The following is a 7,058-nucleotide window of genomic DNA, read 5'->3' on the forward strand; positions in this document are numbered from 1 at the left end:
TTTGGTACTAATTATGCCACAAATGATGATCAATGGTAATAGAATAACAACACATAAAGATGATGACTGTGGAAACGAAGAAAGATGAGTATTAGATTAATTTTATAAATAAATCTGACCAAAATATAAAATTTTATTACTATTATTATACAACTAACGATTGAGTGATAAAATATTTTTTTTTAAATTAAGTTATCAAAATAAAAGAAAAGACAATTAAATGACTAAATGTGTATTTACCCAAAAGAAGTAATTACTTTTACAAAAATATTTTCCACCTTTCTACAAAAAAAATCTATCTAAAATATTTTAATGTATGCTTTCTGGATATAATAAATTTTAAAAAATACAAAATATGTGAATTTGTATTATTAAATACAACACTTTTATTGAATTCAAGGAGTAAATAAAGAAATTTTATTCTTTTTAGATTAGATAAGTTTAAATAGTTTTGTCTATAAATGTTGACAGAGTAAACTAAAGCAAACATGCTGAAGAGATATTTTTATTCATTTATTAACACCTTTGAGTACAAGGATTTATATACCCAGGACTTGCATGAGATTACATGCGGTTACACTAAGTAATAAACTAACAGTGTAACAACTTAAATGCTACTTCACGTAACAACTTACTTCAATATTCCCTCTACTTTCTCTCCCTCTTTTGTGCTTCAACACTACCTTACACATAACTTTTCTCGAAACTCCTTAAAAGCATCTCTGGCAAAGGATTTGGATAACTCATCTACAATCTGATGAGTAGTAGGAACATAGTTGACTAGTAATTGTTTTGTTGACACATTCTCCTAGAAAAAGTGGATATCAAGATCCACGTCCTTTGGTGTGAGCATGTTGCACAGGATTCACACTCATGGCAATAATGTTTGTATTGTCGCACCAGATAATTGACTCTTCACGCTGTGAAATACCGAGCTCGGTAAATAATGTCGCTACCTAGGTCACGTTTGTCGATGTATCTGCAACACTTTTATGTTCGGCTTCCATTGTAGATTGAGACACTGATATTTGTTTTCTTTAGCTCTAGGATACCAAGTTATTTCCAACAAACACGTTATGTCCAAAGATGGACCTTCGATCATCAAGACTACATCCCTAATCTGCGACGAAAAAAGCAACAACCTTCACTCCATCTTCTGCTGTCGAAAACATCATACAAAAGTTTAACGTACCAAAAAGGTACCTTAAAATTCGTTTGACAGCAACAAAATGAGACTGTCGAGGAGCATGCATGTATTGGGAAACCTTGTTAATGCTCAAATCAATATTTGAGCATGTGTGGCACACATAGAGCAACCCCCCAATAACGTTGTGATAGCCATGTGCATCTGCTACGAGCTCACCATCTTCTCGTCAAAGCTTGGTGGCTGCAACCATGTGAGTTAGTGTGGGAATAGCCTTTAACATGTTGGCCTTCTCCAACAACTCAAGCATGAATTTCTTCAAAGACAAAGCAAGACCATTACTACTTCATTTAACTTTAATGCCTAGAAAATATACAGGTTGCCTAGGTCCTTTAATGAAAATGTTGTACTTAACAACCAAACCAATTCATCTACCTCAGAATCGGAGTGCACCGTGATGATTATGTCATCAGTATAAACTAAAAGATACATGTAACACTCACCATTTTTCCTTACAAAAAACGAGACATCAGTTATCGACTCTTTGAATCCAATGTACAATAGACTATCAAGGAGTTTGGTATGACAACCTCTAGGAGCTTGGTGAAGCCATATAAAGCCTTTTTCAGGCGGCACATTAGTTTGGTTCCATTGGGAGCAGCCTGCTCGAAGCCTAGAGGTTGCTGCATATAGACAACCTCGTGAAGATCATCATTTAGAAATACATTGTTAACATCTACCTGTCATAACACCTAATTGTTCATCACTGCCAGTGAAATAATAATGTTCAATGTCATGAACTTAACCACAGGACTGAATGTGTCCCTAAAATTATACCCGAGAATTTACGAGTATCCTTTCGTAACCAGACGAGCATTATGTCGATGAACCAAGCCATCAGGGTTCTTATTGAGCTTAAATAACCACTTACAACCAACAACTTCCATTCCTTCAAGCAACTGTGTCAATTTCTAAGTGTCATTTTGTTGGAGAGCAGTGTACTCTTAATGAATTGTTGCTTGCCACTGAGGAGACTTCAAGGCTTCTCGAATACTACTAGGAACATAATCAACAGTACATCTAGTGTACACTTTAGGTTTAAACATGCCACATTTGTATTTTGTCAACATGGAATGAGTATTAGTGCTAACTACTCCATTTGCATTAGAATCCTCAATATTTTCAACATCATTTACTTGTTGTGTTGAACCACCACCACCTTTCAAGGGTTCCACATTATTGATCTCATCATTCATAGGTGACACGATACTGATTGGAGTAGCCTCGACCCCATCAGCCATATATAAAACATTAAGCAAGGGAGCATTGTCTGACGGGTTATTAGTGTTCAAGACTACTGCGTTTTGGAAGCTACACAAGGTTCCTTGACATCAATATTTGTAAAGGGAAATAAATTTTCATTAAACACTACATGCCTGGAAATATAGACGCGTCCATCACTTTCCAAGAACTGAAAACCCTTTTGTTGTGTGCTATACCCCAGGAAAGTGCACAACTGAGATTAAAGCTTGAGTTTATTCTTTAAAAATAGTCTAAGGTGAGGGAAACACATACACCCGAACACTCTCAATCCACCATGGTTTGGAACTTTACCAAATAACCTGTCAAATGGAGGCTTATCCTGTAATACCTTTGTAGGTAACCTATTAATGAGATGAACAACAGTTTAGGCAGCATACGACCAAAATCTAATGGGTACAGATGCCTGGGCAAACAATACGAGAGTTATTTCAATCACGTGTCGGTGCTTTCGTTCAACTACTCTGTTTTTGTAACACCTACAACATGTATACTTATACCTATACCGGTTATAGATGTCACATGAACTACTTAAAACATTTCCCATCTCAAAAAGGATTTAAAATTTATTTTCTCCTAATTGATATTAATAATATAAAATAATCAATAACATAAAACATATGTATATTGATTAAAACATACTTTTAATATCAGATACGTCCATTTTATGAAAGTAATACCGAATAATATTATTCATGATGAAAATAGAGTAAAACAATTTAGTTTAGTCATTACAAATCATTTCCAAAATAGTTAACAGAGAAACTAGGACATTTTTATGTACATGCCACTATTTAAGTCAAAATCACATCAGAGGATGTCTTACTGATATTGTATTATACTCCTCGATGCTTGATGCAACTCGATACTCCTACTCCTGATATTTACCTACGTGTGAAAATCATCGCACGCTAAGTATATACTTAATGAGGCAATCAACAATAATATATAGTGTAATACATCATTAATATATAACCATTTAATTACTATAGTAAACATGGAAATGGTGCAATATAAAATATTTTCAGTAAACCATAGCTCAATATGTAGACTTTGAGGACCCTGGGTACACGAGTCAATATATATATGCACCGTAGTGCTAACCCGAGTATGACACATAAGGTCGTGTCCACTATCTGTACGAGATATACTTAAGTACAGTCCCGAATATGACACATAAGATTGTGCCCACTATATACACTAATTATACTTTAGTGTAATCCTGAATAAGCAGCCTGCTGCTGGACTCTATGGCATGCAACTATACCCTGTCCCTCATTAATTCACTTGGGCTTATAATCTATTCTTGATTCATCCATAACAATGTATCAATCTCATTCATAATTTGGGTAGTTCATACCCCAAAATAACATTCGCATATATGTATTTATAAGTGATCAATGCATTATGATTTCACATTTTGACATATCAAAGTCATGTTGATATTATAAAAAATGACATAATATCATGTTGATATAAACAAGGTAGACTCATCGCAAGTATTCCTGATGATGTATAAAACATCCATGTATAATGTCATGCATGCATTGCACTCACATTTGCCTTACGTAAGTACTAACGTAATCTTGTTAACTTTCGTTTGATCTCTTTACTATGTAGATTCTTTCGATACGCTTTCAATCCAAATTTACACATCAATATGTCCAATATCAATACTGAATTTCCATTAACGAATAATCAATTAACACTTACATAAATGAAATAAAAACTCCTAATTTAACATTTCACACTGAATAGTATCGGTACCCTACCTACAGTACTGATACTTCTCTTCTATGATACCGATACACACTTCAGTATCGATACCATTTTGACATTCTGGAATTTTATCTCTACTTATAGTATCGATACCTTATCCTTAGTATCGATACCTCCATATCAGTATCGATAATACTTCAATCAGTATCAATATTGTTAATTCGATTCAAAATATTTATTTAAATTTAACCTTAGAGTATCAGTATTGTTCTTTCAGTACCGATACCTTTGTCCAGAATTTATATTTTTTTCCCTTCAAATTTTAGCCAAAAATCCCCTAAATCTTATACGTCTAACCCCATTCAAGATATTAAACTCAATAACACTTGTCCCCATACAACTTACATCCATTAATCCTCTTTTAACATCCCAAAATTCTCCATAGAATACTTTAAACTAAAATCATACCCATCAATCAAACATGTTCTTAATCCTTTCTAACACTTCAAACACCTTAATCAGATATTTGACAAGTCAATTATATCATTAGAAATCCAAATACTAATCAATCTAATCAAATCCCTTAAAAACTCATTTTACTAATTCATCCTTAAGTCATCAATCTCTTAGTTTCTATTTAACTTAAAGCTTCCTTAAGTTTCTATACCACCCATGAACCAAAAAACCAACTCAAAAATGAAAGAAATATTCAAATTTGATCACTTACCTTAGCAAATAGGAGGTTCACATAGAAAAGAGAAGAAGAGAAGATAAACTCTAGATTTTTCTTTTCTTTTTCCCCTTATTTCCCACATGTTAAATACCGTTTAAAATGAATATTAAATTCATTTCCTACTAAAAGACCATAATTCTCTTCCATTCTTCAAGATTTAATAATAAATCATAGACACAATTTCCAAAATCAGTCTTTGAACTTTTTAAATTATCTAAATTAAACCGCTAAATTTTAAATCCTTATACTTTAGTCACTGACTTGATATTTGGGGTATTACAAATCTCCCCTTAAGAAAATTCGTCCCTGAATTTTCATACGTACATGATAAAAAGAGATATGGAAATTGCTTCCTCATGTCATCCTCTCTTTCCCACGCAACTTTCTTAATTTTATGATTTCTCCAAAGCACTTTAACTAGAGGAATCATCTTACTACGCAATTCCTTGATTTCTCGAGCTAAAATTTGTATTAGTTCTTCTTCATAAGTGAAATCTGGTTGGATCTCAATTTCCTCTGGTGTAATAATATGTGAAGGATCCGATCGATACTTTCTAAGCATCGACACATGAAAAACATTATGAACTTTGTCCAACTACGGAGGTGATGCTAACAAGTAGGCCATCAGTCCGACTCTCTTTAAGATCTCATAAGGTCCAATGAATCTTGAACTTAATTTTCCTTTGTGCCCAAAGTGTAATATCTTTTACCTAGGTTATACTTTAAGAAAAATTTTATCACTTTCTTGGAATTCAATTTCTTTTCACCTCAAATCTACATAAGACTTCTATTGATCAGATGTTATCTTTAGGTTATCTTGAATTATCCTCACTTTATCTTCAACCTCTTTTAGTTAATCACGTCCAACAAGATCTCGATCTTTTAATTCAAATCAATTTAATGGTGTTCGACACTTCCTTCCATATAAAGCTTCATACGGAGCCATCTTGATTTTTGATTGGTAAATATTATTGTAAGCAAACTCTGCTAAAGGCAAATACTTTTCCCACGATCCCTTGAATTCAATCACACATGCCCTCATCATGTCCTCTAATGTATGGATAGTCCTCTCTGACTGACCATCCGTTTGTGGATGGAATGAGTACTGAAAATTAATCGAGTACCCAAAGCTCTATGCAAAGAATTTCAAAATCTGGATGTGAACCTTGTATCCCTGTCAGATATTATGCATATTGGTACTCCATGCAGTCGAACTATCTCTTTTAAATACAACTATGTATACTTATCCATTGAATATTCCATTCGCACTGGAATGAAGTGTGTCGATTTAGTTAACTGATCCACTATCACCCAAATAGAATCCTTCTTATTTGGTGTCAAAGGTAGCCCTGCAACAAAATACATAGTGACTCATTCCCACTTCTATTATGGGATTAAAATCGGTTCCAATAGACTCGAAGGCACTTGATGCTTAGTTTTTACATGTTGACATGTCAGACATGTATCAACAAACTCAGTAATAGCTCTTTTCATACCCGGCCACCAATACTGAGTCTTTACATCTTGATACATTTTGTTCCCGCCTGGGTGCATAGTCAACGGACTATAATGTGCCTCAGAAAGAATATTCTTCTTCAACTCATCATCATGTGGAATGCAAATTCTTCCTCGATAATATAAACATCCATCAGACTTGACTTCAAAGTCTTTGGCCTCACATTTTTTCACTTGTGCAATCATTTCCAAGCATGTCCCATCTTTCTTCTGTAGTTCTGTTATCCTATCTAGAAGTATCGGCTTTACCCTTAATTCAGCCAATAGTGTGCCATTTTCTTTTAACGATAAGCGCGTATCTAAAGTTCGCAAAGCTGCAAAGATCTTTTAGCTAAGTGCATCAACTATAATGTTAGCCTTTATAGGATGATAGTCAATAACCACATCATAATCCTTTAAAAGTTCTATCCATCTTCTTTGTCTCAAGTTTAACTCTTTTTGAGTCAACATGTACTTTAGACTCTTATGATCCATGTAGATGTATCACCGCTCTCCATACAAATAATGGTGCCAAATCTTTAAAGAAAATATCATTGTTGTTAACTCAAGATCATGTGCAAGATAATTTATCTCATACATCTTTAGTTGTCTGGAAGCATAAGCTACAACATTACCTTCATGCATAAG

This window comes from Hibiscus syriacus, unplaced genomic scaffold (assembly GCF_006381635.1).
Source record: "Hibiscus syriacus cultivar Baekdansim isolate YM2019G1 unplaced genomic scaffold, ASM638163v2 tig00111131_pilon, whole genome shotgun sequence".
Classification (NCBI taxonomy): Eukaryota; Viridiplantae; Streptophyta; class Magnoliopsida; order Malvales; family Malvaceae; genus Hibiscus; species Hibiscus syriacus.